The 17,885-nt window shown below is 43.6% G+C and overlaps 1 long non-coding RNA gene across 1 annotated transcript; it reads right to left on the bottom strand.

The window, feature by feature from the left end:
- Positions 1-496: 496 nt before the first annotated feature.
- On the bottom strand, positions 497-1,626 carry LOC132534002 (uncharacterized). Its single transcript, XR_009545720.1, has 2 exons — positions 1,550-1,626; positions 497-641 (listed from the first exon to the last, which is right to left on the bottom strand). It is a non-coding gene; the product is annotated as an uncharacterized LOC132534002 (long non-coding RNA).
- Between the last annotated feature and the right edge of the window lie 16,259 nt (positions 1,627-17,885).

Below are 17,885 nucleotides of genomic sequence, written 5' to 3'. Positions count from 1 at the left end.
TAGTTCTTTTGTGGACTACTAGTCTTTCTCTCTACAAAGGCTTTGTTTCATAGGAGTCCAAATTATGAGCTTTTCTGTTTTTTTGTTTTTTTCCTAGCTGAGAAGAGGTTTTTCAGTCAAGGCATTTGTTTTTCAAACATAAGGTCTGGCTCAAGCAAGCCAAGCAGAATGGCACCTGAAAATGTGTGACTGTCTATGTTCTTCCCTGCACTCATGCAACAGAGTAGAGTAAACCCTCCATTCATCCTCCAAACCCCTCCCCAATGCATTTATATAAGCTGTGAAGAGATCAGAAAGTAGCATCAGCTCCAAAATGTAGTGCATCAAACATGCCTTTAGTCTTTTCCTGGAAACCAGGTCATGACCCAAACTTAATTCTCACATGAAATGCATGATTTGGCACACTGCCAGGCAGACATGCTCGGGACATCTGCAGTGGCCTTGTCTTGTCTGCTGCCCCCGCTGCACCACCTCTCAGTCAAAGCATTGCACTACCTGGTTCTTGAACACAGCGTCCTTGTCTTCATTATCTGGTATCTCCATAGAATCTTCTTGGTCTCTGGATCCTTTTTTTATGTTTCCTCTCAGCAGTACAGCAGACTGTTGGCCTTGGCACGATGCATGCACCCATAGCACAGCTCCTACAATGACACCAAGGGTCTGCTCTTACCTTTTTCTTTCTTACCTTCAGAATTCTTCCTGTGCTCTCCCAAGACTGGATTACTCCAGGACTGTGTTTGATAAAAAGATGTATGAACAACCATCAGCACAATGCGTTTGATAGGCTGAGACCTCCGGTTGCAGGAGTGGCCACAATTCTGCTTGAAGTTCAGGGTCTATGTCAGCTGAGACTCCTTGTTCTCCCAGCCCTATTTGTGTTCAGTGGCAGACACCCCATCCTTTGCTTGTCTTGAGAGACCAGTACCTGTTCTGCTTTCTCAGGATCCTTACAAGTTGTAGTCTCAGAGGTCTTAGGTTCTGTTTTGGTGTTCTTGGATGGACTGGTGTATGCTATAGGAAAACAACAACTATACAATTTCACATCTAGAGTAATGATCATCTTAGAAGCAAATATAGCCAATGGAAGTTGTCTCAGTGGTTCTTTTCTGGGATCTGCATTGCAGAGGTTAGGGATCTATGTGTCTGATAAGCCTGGACTTCAATCCCAGCATGCTTGCTTACAATTGACTTTTGAGCATTACAGACAACACTGTCTCAGGCATAGCAAATGCAGTGAGCACACACACACACACACACACACACACACACTCTGCCTGTGGAATTAACATTCTAAAGCAAAGTTACTAAACAAGGTAAGTGAAGTCTCTAGTGTATTTGGAACTGCTGACAACCATGCAGCCCTAGCTTCCTCCTGAGAGACTGTGAGCCCTGGACATCCCTACTGTCCTCATTGTGGAGCACAAATGCTGGGACACTATAGGAAGGCATGAATGGAAATATCTAATATTCCTAAATCAAGATACAACTCAAAGTACATTTAGTATAGTGTGGACTCCCCCCCCCAAAAAAAAAAAAAACAGCCTGTTACCTTTTGGTTCTTGTTTTTGTAAAGACAGACTTATGAAGCTCCAATGTGATAAGCAATGTTACAGGTGCAATATTTCCAGAGGCTGCGATGGGTTTTTAACCTAGAAGTCTAGGTAGAAAGTTGACTGCAGAATTAAGAGAGAGAGTTGGTTTCCTTACAATCTTTTTATTTGAGGCTTTAGAGGTCATATAGATACACTGAAGAGAGAATAATACAATAGGAACCTATAACACATTCTTACTCTACACCAACAGTGCTAAGTGCTTAATATAATGCATAATGGGCCAGGGAGAGAGGATAAGTGGCTATGCAAAATTCTTTTTTGTGTCTGATGCTTTCTTCCTTGAAGAAGTTTCTGGGAGGTCATTGATGTAAATATTAAATAGCGTAGGAGCCAGAACAGAGCCCTGGGGGAGGCCACTTGAGACAAGTCTCCATCTGCTAGACTTGTCACCCAGATGCACCCGGAATCTTCTGTTTTGGAGAAGAAACGATATAGTGTTGGCCACCCATGGAGGCAGGCATCTTGAGATCTTGACTAGGAGACCAATGTGCCAGACCGTGTCATAGGCTGCTGTGAGATCAACAAAGACAGCACCAGTCTTTAAATTCTTCTGTAATCCATTTTCAATGTAAGTTGAGAGGGCCAGGGCTTGTTCGCAGGTAGATCTTCCTGGGCGGAAACCAGCTTGGGCGGGTGATAGGAATTTCTCTGTAAGATGAGAAATACGTGACATCTGCTGTGCAACTCAGGCATCAAAGTTCAACATCCTCAAGGAAACACTCACGAAAGACATGTCTCTGATATCTGATTACTGTAAAAAATAGCGACTAATCCCTAGCACTGCAAAAACTGTATCATTTGTTTTCCATCTACACCATGCCTCGGCCTCGCGTGAGCTTAATGTGCAGCTTGGCGATACAAGAATCCGGCATGAAGCCCAGCCAGTCTATCTTGGCTTTACTCTCGATCGCACTCTGTCATTTCACAAACATCTCATAAAAACTGCAGCAAAGGTGGGCGCGAGGAATAACATCATTGCAAGACTGGCCAGCTCCTCATGTGACATGAGCGCTTTCACACTACGATCATCATCTCTGGCATTATGCTATTCCACTGCAGAATACTCTGCCCCAGTATGGTTCCGTAGCCCCCATGTCCACTTGGTTGATTCCAAATTATATTCCTCCATGAGGATGATTTCTGGAACCATCCATTCCACCCCATTTCCATGGCTGCCAGTTCTTAGCAACATCACCCCACCAGATATTTGTCGTGATGCGGCATCATCTAAGTTCATTTCCCACGTATATGCTCGACCGGACCTGCCAATATATGCGGATATCTTCGCCTACCCTGTCCAACGCTTGACGTCTCATCACCCAATCTGGTCCCCTATGCCTACACTGAACTTTTCTGTTCCAGTCTCTTGGAAACAGAGTTGGCAGTCAGTTTAGGTAAATAACAAACACCTCATCACAGACCCCTGCAAGCATCAACCCGGCTTTGAATTAGCACGTTATGATTGGGCCCTCCTCAATCGCTATCAAATAGGCCATGGCTGGTGCACCGCTATGTTCCATCGCTGGGGGGCCAGAGATGACCCGAACTGCCCCTGCGGCTACAGACAGACTATGACCCACACAGTCAACGACTGCCACCTCTCCAGATTCAAAGGAGGTCTCGAAACTTTACATCAGGCTCAACCTGACGCTCTTGACTGCCTTCGGAAGAAGGGCAAACGCTAGAAGAAGAAGAAGGTGACAGGTTCAGGTCCTGGCAGAGGGGGGAGAGATAGAGAGAGAGGAAGAGAGAGAGAGAAATAGGGGAGATAGGAGAGAATGAAAGAAGTGGAGCTCCAGGCCACACTGGTGGGGTCTTCAGTCCAGGGAAGCCTGGCCGGCATCCTGATGACATCTGGAACCTGGTGACTGAAAAGAGAGTTCACATACAAAGCCAAACAAATTGTTGAGCAATCATGGACCCAAAGCTTGGAATAGTGGAGAGGAAGTGTTAGGGGGATACTCACTGCAAACTCTAGTGTACTTCTGCTTTAAGGTATATATTTTGCAGCAAACTAATATTTTTTTTCACTTAAAACATTTTTAAGAAAACCTTTATCTTTCTGCAGTTAGCAGAAAGACAGCTTTGTGTTGTTGTTATTTTTCAATTTTTTTTATTTATAAAATCAAACACTGATAAAACCATAGGATAATAGGGGTACAACTCCCCCATCCTTTTTCAACAAAAACTTTTGGAATCAATACCACCATGCTCTGTGGGAACAAAGAACAACTTTCTGCTCCCTCAGCTCTGCTAGAAGCTGGGGGCTTCTGTGTAGTAGTGCATAGAATTCTAGCTTTTTTCCTCCTTTCTCTCAGATCTTGAATCTATGGCAAAGCAGGCACCTTTTCAGTTTTTGTTTGTTTGCTTGTTTTTGTTTTTGCCTCCAGGGTTATAGCTGGGGCCCAGTGCTGGCACTACAAATTGACTGCTCTTGTTGGCCATCTTTTGTCCATTGTTGCTGCTGTTATTCTTGTTATGACTGCTGTTAGACAGGACAGAGAAAAATTGAGAGGAGGGGAAGTTGGAGAGGAGGAGAGAAAAACAGACATCTGCAGACCTGGTTCAAGGCTTGCAAAATGACTCCCTCCTCCCCCCCGCAGGGAACTGAACTGGGATCATTGTGCACATCATTGTGCTTCACACTATGTGCGCTTAACCCGGTGCGCTAGCGCCTGGCCCTCATCGTAGTTTTGAATCATCATTCCCAGACTATTCCAGTCTGACTATTCCAGTCTATTTTCAGTCTCAAAATGTAATTCAGGAACTAGGTGGTGACACACCAGTACAGTGCATATGACAGTGCAGAAGGACCTGGGTTCAAGCCTCTGGCCCCTAACTGCTGCAGGGAGGGAAGTGTCATGAGTGATGAAGCAGTGCTGCTGATGCTACTGCTGCGTATGTTAGTGCTGCAGATGTTCCTTCCCTCTCTTCTCTAATTCTCCCTTCCCACTCAATGTCTGTCTCTATCCAACAAATGAATAATGAAATGAAATAGTAAAGAAGTGAGTGCAGATGTAAAAATAAAAATGCAATTTCATCAAACTTTGAGCTGTGGGAGTATCATAGCCAATGAGCTTTATCAAAGTTGAACTACCATTAACTGGAAAAGAAAACCATCATAAAATTCCTTTTCAGAATCCAAATGTTACAAATAATCTTCTCAGTCAAACTGAAAGTCACAGTAGATTAATTCAGAACCTGATGCCAACTGCATTTCTATCAACAGAGCTTCTTGACCCATGACAACTAAGATGATCAGGGCAGGTTAAGAAATGTACACATTGGAAGTTGGGGGATAGCACAGCAGGTTAAGCGTACATGGCACAAAGCACAAGGACCGGTATAAGGATCCCGGTTCAAGCCCCTGGCTCCCCACCTTCAGGGGAGTCACTTCACAAGCAGTGAAGCAGGTCTGAAGGTGTCTATCTTCTCTCCCTCTCTCTTTCTCCCACTCCTCTCTCCATTTCTCTCTGTTCTATCCAAACAGTGACACCAATAACAACAACAATAATAACTACAACAATAAAAACAACAAGGGCAACAAAAAGAAAAATGAATAAATATTTTTAAAAATCTTTAAAAAAAAGAAATATACACATCAAGGGCGGGTAAGTGGCACACTTGGATTACACATGACCATGCACAAGGACCCAGGTTCAAGATCTCAGCCCCCAACTGCAGGAGGTGGAGGAGGGAGGAAGCTTTAGGGGTAGTAAGGCAGTGATGCGGGTGTCTTTCTTTTCCCTTCAGAATTTCTCTCGGTCCTATAAAATATAAGAAAACTAAAATAAAGCAAAAGAAAAAAAAAAGAAAGCAGACACTGTATTACTGAGTCTCCTTGCATAAAAGTTCCTAAAATACTGGTATCTTCCCTTATGTATAAATGGTTCAACAGATGCTGACAGTATACCAGAGGCTATGAATACACATGCTCACACATAACATATACCCATAAATTCATATCAATACTTTAAAAGAAGCATTATTCTTGGAGGATGTTAAATGGAAATGAACTCAACTTCTGTACTTTTTCTGAAAACCTAAGTTATTTATTTATTAGTAAGACAGAGGTTATGGAGGAGGAGAGGGAGACAGAGTGAGAACCAGAGCATCACTCTGGCATGAGATGCCAAGGCTTGAACTCAAAACTTCTTGCATGAGAGTACAACAACATCACCTCTCAGGTGTACAATGACCTTTTTTTAAAAAAATGACATACAGGGCAGGGGTAGATAGCATAATGGTTATGCAAGGAGACTCATGCTTGAGGCTCTGAAGTCCCAGGTGATCTAAAATAAGTATTTAAGATATCACCGAGTGAATGAAATCTTTAAATAAAAAACAGATTTATAAGTATCCAAGGAGTCTCTAAAACAGCTGACTCAGATAGTACAGAGTTTTGTCATGCTCACGATCCAGGTTCGAGGCCTGGCCCAGCGCACTGTAGGAAGGCGCACTACTGTGGTCCTTAACACCATTCAACAAAAAGGCTGCAACACTGAACAGCAGCAAGAAAGCAGAGATGTGGGACATTTCCAGGTGTCTTCCAAGGTGGCGAGCCAGGCTGCCTCCAGAGTATTCCTGACCATTTCAGGGGGTGACCTCGCCCCTGTCACACAATCTAGCCCAGTGGGCATCCTCTTTGGGGACCTTACAAGGAGGCCTGCTACCGACCAACACGGGGCGACTGGGGAGAACCTCAGGTCCGGCTTGCCCTGGAGTCCTCCAGGCTACACCCGGCCCGGTAGGTCTACACTGTCCGAGAACCGGGGTCATTAAAAAAACCAGGGTCCTCAGACCAGATGAGAACTGACTGCCCGCCGGGTGACAGGAGCTCCAGCAGACGTCTACACTGCCAGTCACGCAGCTTGACCTGGGTGGGAACTGGAGCTCCTGGAGAGGGTGATGAGCAAAGAAAGGCCCAGCCAGGATGCGCCTGCAGTGGCCAGGCTTAGGGCCAGACATCCCTGCTCCCCGCCCAGCCTGGCGCTCACCACCACCCCCACCCCGCCCTTCCTCACCAGTCTCCCAGCCACTAAGCAGTGAACAAGGTGGAGAACCTGCGCCAACTGTCGGGCAACTGAAACCTTTGATGAGTCGCAGATACGCCAGGCCAGGAGGGGAGGAATTCTGTCCAGCAGATGCAGGAGGCTCTAGGGCCCACACTACAGGGCCACCCAGTGCATGACCTCTGACCTCCCTCACAACTAGCTACCTGCCCTGGGGACCTGTACTTCAGGGGCATGTGCCAAGCTCTTCCACAATCACCTATAGTGATTTTCTTTGGGCGGTGGGAGAGTGCATTGAATTTTGTAAACCACTACTAATCACAATTTTCAAAAAGGAAAAATAAATGTGCAAGATGGTGTATTATCATGATCGTTGTTATATAAATAAGGGCCATAAGCCTAAAAAAAAAAAAACTTGTCAAAAAATCAGTCTTTGTATTTTGTGATCACCTGATTTTTCTTTCAAGATGTTAAGAGAGAGAATCAGACATCTCTTTCTCTCTCAGGTACATGGTAGCTAAACTGAACTCAATAGTTTGTGAAGACAGCTCTACTATTTGTATTCTGAACATAATCTGCTGAGACACTGAAAGTGTCACTCAGAAACAATAGGATGCTCTGGATCTCCCACCCCACCACTACCTTGTATTAAGAAATAAATTAAATATTTTATAAATCCTTTTCAACTTTTTATTTATTTATTTATTATTGAATGCAGTCACAGAAATTGAAAGGGGCAGTGGGGATAAAGAGGGAAAGAGGGGGGTCGGGCAGTAGTGCAGTAGGTTAAGTGTACATGGCACAAAGCATATAAATATCATGGTTCACAGCCCCCAATCCCCACCTCTAGGGGAGTAGCCTTATAAGTGGTGAAGCAGGTATGCAGGTGTATATATTTCTCTCCCTCTTTCTGTCTTCCCCACCTTGCTGTGCTAGCTTCACTGGAGAAAGAGACGAGGAACTCGTGGCAGTGTGATAATACAATTCTTATTGATGCAGACACCCCAGAATCAGGAGCCAGCACAGTGGGTTTAGCCACAAAGAGCTAGCAAAATAGCCATGATCATGGATTGGGAGAATAAATATCATCAAAATGAATATTCTCCCCAGAGACATATACAAATTTAATGCAATACCCATCAAAGTTCCACCAAGCTTCTTTAAGAGAATAGAACAAACACTACAATCTGGAACGTGAAAATACCTAGATTTGCCAAAACCATCTTGAGGAAGAGAAACAGAAATGGAGGCATCACACTCCCAGACCTTAAACTATATTATAAAGCCATCATCATCAAAACAGCATGGTACTGGAACAAAAATAGGCACACAGACCAGTGGAACAGAATTGAAAGTCCAGAAATAAATCCCAACACCTATGGATATCTAATCTTTGATAAGGGGGCCCAAAGGATTAAATGGAAAAAGGAGGCTCTCTTCAATAAATGGTGCTGGGAAAACTAGGTTGTAACATGCAGAAGAATGAAATTGAACAACTTTATCTCACCAGAAACAAAAGTCAACTCCCAATGGATCAAACACCTAGATGTCAGACCAGAAACAATCAAATACTTCGAGGAAAACATTGGTAAAACACTTTCCCACCTACACCTCAAGGACATCTTTGATGAATCAAACCCAATTGCAAGGAAGACTAAAGCAGAAACAAACCAATGGGACTACATCAAATTGAAAAGCTTCTGCACATCCAAAGAAACTATTAAACAAACAGAGAGACCCCTCACAGAATGGGAGAAGATCTTCACAGGCCATACATCAGACAAGAAACTAATCACCAAAATATATAAAGAGCTCAGCAAACTTAGCACCAAAAAAGCAAATGACCCCATCCAAAAATGGGCAGAGGATATGAACAAAACATTCACTACAGAGGAGATCCAAAAGGCTAACAAACTTATGAAAAACTGCTATAGGTCACTGATTGTCAGAGAAAGGCCACAAATATTCTAAATGGCCAATTAACAAATTGTAATCCTGGGTAACCCATGGATAACTCCTCCTTCCTCTTTTCCTGCCCTTCTTTCTCTCTCTACTCCTCCTTCAGTCTGGCTTATGATGGTACAGAGGATTGAACCTGGGACTTCAGAGTCTCAGACATGCAAGTCTTTTGCAGAACCACCATGCTATCTTTCCCACTGGGATACAATCTCTTCTAAAGGAGATGTTCTGATTTTGGTGGAAGGCATTTCCTCCCCCTCTCTTATGTAGGGCCCATCATTTGTGGCAGTGAGTGATAGGAGAAGAACAGGCTGGGGGAAGGGGAGCAGGTACTGGGGGGGGGTGGTCACTGTCCTTGTCTCCTTTTCACAGTTTTGAGGAAGGCCTCTCACCATCGCCTGTGTCTCCTTCCCAGTTGTCCTTCTAGCAGGGACTGGAGGGTTGAGGGTGGACTGGGGGGCTTGAGAGAGGAGGTACCCAACTGAATTGGAGGCACCCACTAAACAACCCCAAATCCCACCCCCATCCCTACTAGTTCACCTGCCTCTACCCCATTTAGCACCCCAAACCACCCTATCCCATTCAATGTCCCCCACCCCAACCACCATCCTTCCACCTTCCCAGTCCACCCTCAGGGCAGCTGGGGACAAGGCACCAAGCTTAAGACTGATGTGGTGTGCTTGCCTAAACCCCTACATTCACCACTCCACTCCACACCATCCCATCAAACCCCCTCCAATTAGTCCAGGATCTCTCCCCCAATCCCCACAACCTGTCCACCCTCAACCTCACAGACCTGGTACCAGCACAGCTGGGGAGGACGCACCCAGCCTAATTCCGCATTCCCTATTTTTCCTCCTTCTGCCCCCATGTACCACAGAGAGGAAAAATGAAAGAAGAATCTAGAGAATGAGACGATTCTACAGAGATACCACTCTAATCCTAATTTCTTTGCTTTTTCTTTTTGCTCCCTGCCTTATTAGGTCCATTATGACCTGCATTCACGAGCTATGCAGAGTATCTGTCCCAGCTTCTCCTACACTCTTACATTCCTCTGCAGGTTGGGCCCCCACAGACCTATTCCTACCTTTAACCCCCACCACATGTCGCCCCCATTTAGCAGGAAGCAGCCAGAATGACTTCGGCACCCTATATAACAAAAAAGGTAAGAATGATACAACTGGGACGGCCTGACCATTGAAGGCGCTTGTGGCTAAAAACACTCAATCATAAGAATGTGGAACCCAGCAATACCAGCCCCTCCCTGGAATGACTGCTGGAGGCTAGCAGTTTCCTAAACCACAGACCCACCACACTTAATGTCATGGAAAATGCCCACTGAACTCTCACCTAAGTTCCTTGTTCTCCTCACCTATAAGAATCTCCGTCCCTGACCCTGGCTGTGACTCCATGCCCACTCCACCCCACCCTGCATGCCTGGACTGGAGAACCTTGCCCCAGGACCACACAAATAAAACCCTTGTTGATAATATTCACGGCCTGAATTTTTCTATCAGGTTCCTTTCGCCACCCACCAGACAATACAATCAGTAGACAGCAGACAGGCACTGATCTCCCCAGATTAGCAAATGATGGTGTGGCTTCACTGAACACACACAGGGCTGTGAGAACAAGGATTCTGAGTTGATGTAGACACTGCACATCAAGCTGAATTGGGGCCACTCCTGCAACCCGAGGAGCTCAGCCTACCAAAATCATCGAGCCTGGTATACCCTCCTACCTATGATGGTTGTGGGCTTCACCTGCTGCACCACCTCCTCCAATGAGCCCTTTTCAGCATGATCCTGGGCAAAAGTCTCTTTCTCAGGGCTCAGATGACTCCTCCCCTGCAGGAGAGGAAGAAGGCATGTGGCTGTGGGGAACCCGGGCAAAATTGCTGCATTTGAGCCACAGAGTGTACTCTTCATACTTCTTTCCGATACACACACACACACACACACACACACACACACACACACTCACACACACACAGAAGGAGAGCCACCACAGCACCAGAGCTTCTCCCAGGACAGTGACACCCTCCCATGTGGTGCTAGGGTTTGAATGTGATTCAAGTGCATGGCAAGGTATATACCCTGCCCACTGAAATATATGGCTCTCAGATGCAGGTGTCCATGGTTCTTAAACTTTAATTTTATTATTAGCATTATTGCCAGCAGTGTCATTGTCCAGGATCAGTGGTTACACAACTCCACTGCTCATGGTGGCCACTTTGTTTCCTTCCTTCCTCCCTCCTCCTTTTCTTCTCTTTTCTTTTTTTTAAATATTTATTTATTTTCATTTTTGTTGCCCTTGTAATTTTTTTATTGTTGTAGTAGTTATTATTATTGTTGTTGATGTTGTCATTGTTGGATAGGACACAGAGAAATGGAGAGAGGAAGGGTAGACAGAAAGGGGGAGAGAAAGACAAACACCTGCAGACATGCTTCACCACCTGTGAAGCAACTCCTCTGCAGGTGGTGAGCCAGGGGCTCGAAGCATTCTCTTTTCTTTTTTCTCTTTTCTTTTATAGAGACAGAGACTGATAGAAAGGGAATAAGGAGGGACATCTTCAGCCTGTTCTACTATTCGGGAAACTTTTCCTTTGCAGGTCAGGACCAGGCACTTGAACCCAGGTTCTCACAAATGGGAACGTGTGTGTTCTACCAAGTGTGCCACCTCCTAGCCCAGGTTTTTACATTTTCAGCTCTGACCTTTGAACTGTCTCTCCTGTCCCTCTCCCCAGTTTTCTATGCTAGTGGAATCTGGGACCTGAATTCAGGCTCTGAGTGACATCTGAGCGGAATCACTCTGTGCTGCAGATGTCTCCCCTTCTCTCTACTTCCCTCTCCTTTTTTCCCTATGTATTCCTCTCTATCTCTCCCTTTCTCTGCAATAAAAATGCATTCAGGAATAGTGAAACAGCATGGTAACCCTGGTGGCAAAATCAATCAAGCCATCAATGCAAATAAAGAGCAAGCCCTGCCCTCCTTGACCTCCTCTCTCTCCTGCCTGCCAGGCTTGCCTCCTCACAGGTGAGCACCCCATCTCCAGCTGCTGTAAGACACCCCATGTCTTGCCCCCAGACCAACACATCTTGACAATGAGTCCCCTGGAGTCCATCATCCAGATCTTCTTGGTGGCCTCAGCTGCAGGGACGCCTTCCTTCTCCAGGGCCATGACCAGGAGGTGAGTGATGCCCAGGGAAGCCTGGGGGTGCCACACAGGACAGGCTCAGACCCAGGGAGGCAGCAGCCAGCCCTCCTCCCTCCACACCTGGGGCACGCAGGGATCCTCAAGTGAGAGAGGGTGCAAAAAGCCCATAGGTCTGGAGGTTCCTCCAATGCAGTGGCCGTGCACATGGCAAAGGAGTGCAGTGTCCAGATGAGGCATCGTGCCAGGCTGCCTCTAGGCTTCTCCATTTCCTGGCAGTACCTACCTCCCCTGCTCTTTGGAAGATGAACAAATGGCTAGAGAGCTGGCTTCTGGTGACCCACAGAGTCACAAGGATCCCAGCCACAGCAATGGAACCTTTCTTCGACCTGTATTCTTCCCATACATCCACCCCAGAGTCTTTTACTTTGAGGCAATACGCCAATTCCATTTCAGGTTCTATTTCTGTTTTTTTTTTTTTTTTCTGATCTTGTTTTTCAACTTCTGCCTGAGAGTGAGATCATCCCATATTCACCCTGATATTTCTGATTTATTTCACTCAACACGATTTTTTCAAGGTCCATCCAAGATCGGCTGAAAATGGTGAAGTCACCATTTTTTAGAGCTGAGTAGTATTCCACTGTGTATATAGACCACAACTTGCTCAGCCATTCATCAGTTGTTGGATATCTGGGTTGCTTCCAGGTTTTGGCTATTACGAATTGTGCTGCTAAGAACATATGTATACACAGATGTTTTTGGATGGATGTGTTGTGTTCCTTAGGATATATCCAGGAGAGGAATTGCAAGATCATAGTGTAGGTCCATTTCTAGCCTTCTGAGAGTTCTCCAGACTATTCTCCACAGAGGATGGACCAATTGACATTCCCACCAGCAGTGTAAGAGGGTTCCTTTGACCCACAATCTCTCCAACATTTGCTGCTCTTACCTTTTCTAACGTATGACATTCTCACAGGAGTGAAGTGGTATCTCTTGTCTTTACTTGCATTTCTCTGACAATCAGAGACTTGCAGCATTTTTTCATGTATTTCTCAGCCTTTTGGTCTCTTCTGTGGTGAATATTCTGTCCAAGTCCTCCCCCCATTTTTGGATGGGGTTATTTGTTGTCTTGTTTTTGAGTCTGACAAGCTCTTTATATATGTTGGTTATTAAACTCTTATCAAACTCTTATCTGATGTATGTCATGTAAAGACCTTCTCCCATTCTGTGAGGGGTCTCTTGGTTTGGGTAGTGGTTTCTTTTGCTGTGAAGAAGCTTTTTAATTTGATGTAGTCCCATAGGTTTATAATTGCCTTAGTCTTCTTTGTAATTGGATTTTTTTTTATTGGTGATGTCTTTAAATTTTATGCAGAAAAGAATTCTGCCAATATTTTCTTCTCAGTATCTGATAGTTTGTGGTCTAACATCCAAGTCCTTGATCCACTTGGAATTTACTTTTATATTTGGTAAAATACAGTGTTTCAGTTTAATTCTTCTGCCTGTTTCAACCCATTGTTTCTAACACCATTTGTTGAAGAGACTCTGCTTTTCCCATTTAATATTCTGAGCCCCTTTGTTGAAGATTAGATGTCCATAGGTGTGGGGTCTCACTTCCGGGCTCTCAATTCTATTCCATTGGTCACTGTGTCTATTCATGTTCCAGTATCAAACAGTTTTGGTGACAATGGCCCTGTAATAAAATTTGAGATCTGGGAGTGTGATGCCTCCAGTTCTGTTCTTTATTCTCAAGATTGTTTTGACAAATCTAGGTCTTTTCTGGTTCCAGATAAACACTTGTAGCATTTATTCTATTCTCCTAAATATGTGCTTGGGATCTTGATGGTGATAGCATTAAATTTGTTTATGGCTCTGGGTAATATATTAATTTTGATGATGGTAATTCTACCAACCCATGAACATGGAATATCTTTCCGCTTCTTTGTGTCTTTTTCAATTTATTTGAGTAATGACTCATAATTTTCAGTATACAACTCTTTCACTTCTTTGGTTAGGTTTACACCTAGATATTTTGTTATTTTAGTTGCTATAGTAAAAAGAATTTCTTTCTGGGTTTCAATTTCTTCTAGCTTAGTGTTTGAATAGAGGAATGCCACTGACTTTTGAATATTAATTTTATAGCCTGACACCTTACTGTATTGCCTGATGATTTCCAAAAGCTTTTTATTGGATTCCTGAGGTTTTTCTGTGTATACTATCATGTCATCTGTAAATAGAGAGAGTTTGACTTCTTCTCTTTCAATCTGTATCCCTCTAATTCCTTGCTCCTTCCTGACTGCTATGGCAAGAACTTCCAACACTATGTTGAATAGTAATGGTGATAGTGGGCAGCCCTGTCTAGTACCTGATCTGAGTGGAAATGCTTCCAGGTTTTCACCATTGAGTATGATGCTAGCTGTAGGTTTGCTATATGTAGACTCCACTATCTTCAGGAATTTTCCATCTATTCCCATTTTTTGTAGTGTTTTGATCATAAAGCCATGTATTTTGTCAAAGGCTTTCTCTTCATCTATTGATATGACCATGTGGTTTTCAGTCTTGCTTTTGTTGATGTGCGGATCACATAGATTGATTTATGTACATTAAGCCAACCTTGCATGCCTGGGATAAACCCCACTAGTTCATGATGAACAATATTTTTAACATACTGCTGTATCCGGTTGGCTAGTGTATCTATCTCTTCATTTAGCTCCCTTATGTTTTTATTGATTTTATACCTGGATGATCTGTCAAGTTGAGAGACTGGGGTGTTGAAGTCCCTTACTATGATTGTGTTGCTATAAATAAATTACTTTAGCTCTTTCAGTAGATGTTTGATGTATTTAGGTGGCTTCTCATTGGGTGCATAGATGTTAATAATTGTGAAGTCCTCTTGATTGACTGATCCTCTGAGCATTAAGTAGTGTCCATTCCTATCTTTTTTAATCATATCTATTTTGAAGTGTATCGTTTCAGATGTGAGAATAGCTATTCCTGCCCATTTTTGTGGGCCATGGGTTTGTATGATAGTTTTCCATCCTTTCACTCTAAGTCTGTGTTTGTCTTGTTGATTTAGGTGGGTTTCTTATAGACAGCATATTGTTGGGTTGTATTTTCTGATCCATCTTCCTACTCTTTGTCTTTTATTAGGTGAATTCAGGCCGTTGACATTTATTGATATCAAAGATTGAAGATATTTTAACACCATTCTTGTAGAGTTTTAGAGTGTTCTGATATATGACCTATTTATGATGGTCTGACAGTTTATAGAAGAGCTTTCAGAACTTCTTTCAGGGCAGGCTTGGTGATAGTTGATTCCTTCAACTGTTGCTTGTCTGAGAAGGATTTGATGCCTCCATCTAGTATGAATGACAGTCTAGCAGAATACAGTATTCTTGGTTGAAAGACTTTCTCATTGAGCCCTCAATAGATACCTTGTCATTCTCTTCTGACCTGTAGTGCTGGTGTGGAGAAGTCTGCTGCTAATCTTATGGGATGTCTTCTATAGGTGACTCTTTGTTTTTCTCTTGCAGCCTTCAGGATCCTTTATTTATCATATTCCTTTCCATTCTAAAGATGATGTGTCTTGGTGTCTTTATGTCTGGGTTAATTCTGTTTGGGACCCTCTGGGCTTCTTGAACCTTTATGCCTTTTTTTTGTTGTTGTTGTTAATATTTATTTTATTTATTTATTCCCTTTTGTTGCCCTTGATTATTTTTATTGTTGTAGTTATTATTGTTATTGTCTTTCTTGGATAGGACAGAGAGAAATGGAGAGAGAAGGGGAAGACTGAGAGGAGGAGAGAGAAAGATAGACACCTGCAGACCTGCTTCACTACCTGTGAAGTGACTCCTCTGCAGGTGGGGGGCTGGGGCTCAAACTGGGATCCTTATGCCAGTCCCTATGCTTTGCACCACCTGCGCTTAACCTGCTACACTACAGCCCGTCTCCCATCTTTATGTCTTTGATGTTGTCTAGACTAGAGAATTTTTCAGCTATTATGGCCTGAAGAATGATTTCTTCCTTTCCCTCTCTTTCTTCCTCTGGTAAGCCAATGATGTGTATATTGTTTCCTTTTAAGTCAACCCATAGGTCTCTGTTGTTATTTTCAGCACCTCTTAATCTCTTTGTGAGATGTCTTACTTCTTTTTTAGTTGTCTCTAATTCGTCCTCAATCTTGCTAATCCTGCCTTCAGCCTCATTGATTCTATTCTCTCTGCCCTCTACTGTTTTCTGCAGTTCATTTATTTTGTTACTCTGTTTTGACACTGTTTTAGCTTGTTCAACCAGTTGAGTTCTTAGCTCAGCTATTTCAGCTTTCAGCTCTCTAATAACCTTGAGATAGTTAGTTACTGTTTTCTTCCAGAGTCTCATTTGTTGTTCCCGTGTTTCTGATTACAATTTTTTCAAACTCTTTACTCACTCCTGTGATTATTTCCTTAGCTAATGTTTGGATGCTGAAGTTGCTATTTTGTGCTTCTCCCTTTGGCGGGCTTTTAGCTGGACTCTTGTCCTGGTTTGTTTCTCCAATAGTTCTTCTTGTTGGTTTACCTATTTTATATATTATGTTATGATTTCCCTCTCTTAGTACTTTTCAAATTACTGACCACTATTTCCTGGATTGACTTGTGTCTATGTAAGGTAATTAAAGGGTTCACAGTGGTGGAAGTTAACAGATGTTAAATAGTATTTTAATCCTTGAGTTGGAGCTCAGTGATTTAAAACTCTTTTTTATTTTTTTTTCTCTCTCTTTAGGCTATGGGAGCCTGAGGGTTTTTAAACTATAAGTAGGCTTCTTAGCTTAATCACTGACTCCTGACCAAGAGATAAGGCAGTGTGTGGCAGAGATAGTCCAGTGGTTATGCAAAGAGACTTTCACAGTCCAACAGCTATGCCATGGAGGTATAGGTCTTCTCCTCTGTTTCCTGGTTAGATCTCTGTCCCCTGTTGTCCCTCCCTACTACTGCTCCAGATTCTGAGGGCAGTAGCAATGGAGACTTAGAATTGCACTTGGTGAGACTCCAGGGAGTCCTCTCCTCCCTTCAGCTGTCCCCTTGTTGGTGGAACAGACTGGAGGTGGTGTCTCAACTGATAAACTGTCGGGCTGTTAACAGCCACTTAGACTCTCCCTAGGCTCCTCTCTATCACAATCCATGTGTATCTGCACTCACTGGTGATTTGGTGGATTCCTGTAGTCATTCTAGTCCTGTCTTGTTTAGGTCCCAGGTGGTCTTCTTTGGTATCCCTAGAGATTGGAATGTGCTGTTTAGGTAAAGATTGAGGAGGAATGTGTGCTTTGCCTTGCTCAAGGCAAAGATTAGAATGTAATGTGCACCTGTTTTCCCTTGGGGCATCCTGCTTGTGCAACCCCCATCCCTCGAGAGTGTAAATAGGGGGTCTTAGAGTTGCCTGAGGGATCTGTCCCAGCTAGACCCTCAGTGCTGAGTTCCCCTGTGTGTGTGTCTTGTGTGTCTGTGTGAATAAATACTTTAACTTTGTCAATTGCCTGTGTCAGCCTCAGTTTGTGATAGGGCTCTGTCATTAGCAACTTAACACTGTTGTCAGCTCCCACAGTGAATCCTTAAGCACCCAAGTCCTAAGTTCCTTTTTAAGTCTCAAGTTACAACACAGATCCAAGCCCCTTTTAAAGTTAAATTTCAACAAATGGCACCTCAATGTGTTGAATATATATTTTTTAATTTATCCCACCTCTATTTTAGTTGACTTTCATTTCGCCCTACCCACTTTTTTCACATTACAAATCCATTGTTCCTGGCGGCCAATTAAAACAAAAAAATCTGAGGAGTCAGGTGGTAGCGCAGAGGGTTAAGCGCAGGTGGCGCAAAGCACAAGGACCAGTGGAAGGATACTGGTTCGAGCCCCTGGCTCCCCACCTGCAGGGGTGTCACTTCACAGGTAGTGAAGCAGGTCTACAGTTGTCTCTCTTTCTCTCCCCCTCTCTGTCTTCCTCTCCTCTCTCCATTTCTCTCTGTCCTAGCCAACAACAATGACATCAATAATAACTACAACAATTAAGGGCAACAAAAGGAATATATATATATATAAAAAAAATAAAAAATAAAATAAAACAATTTTTTTTTTTCATTTCAGAAGGACAAAGAGAAACTGAGAGGGGATGGAGTGATAGAGG

Source organism: Erinaceus europaeus, chromosome 17 (genome assembly GCF_950295315.1).
Source record: "Erinaceus europaeus chromosome 17, mEriEur2.1, whole genome shotgun sequence".
Taxonomy (NCBI): domain Eukaryota; kingdom Metazoa; phylum Chordata; class Mammalia; order Eulipotyphla; family Erinaceidae; genus Erinaceus; species Erinaceus europaeus.
Note: the sequence above shows the minus strand (reverse complement) of the source record. Positions and strands in the feature narration are given on the sequence as shown.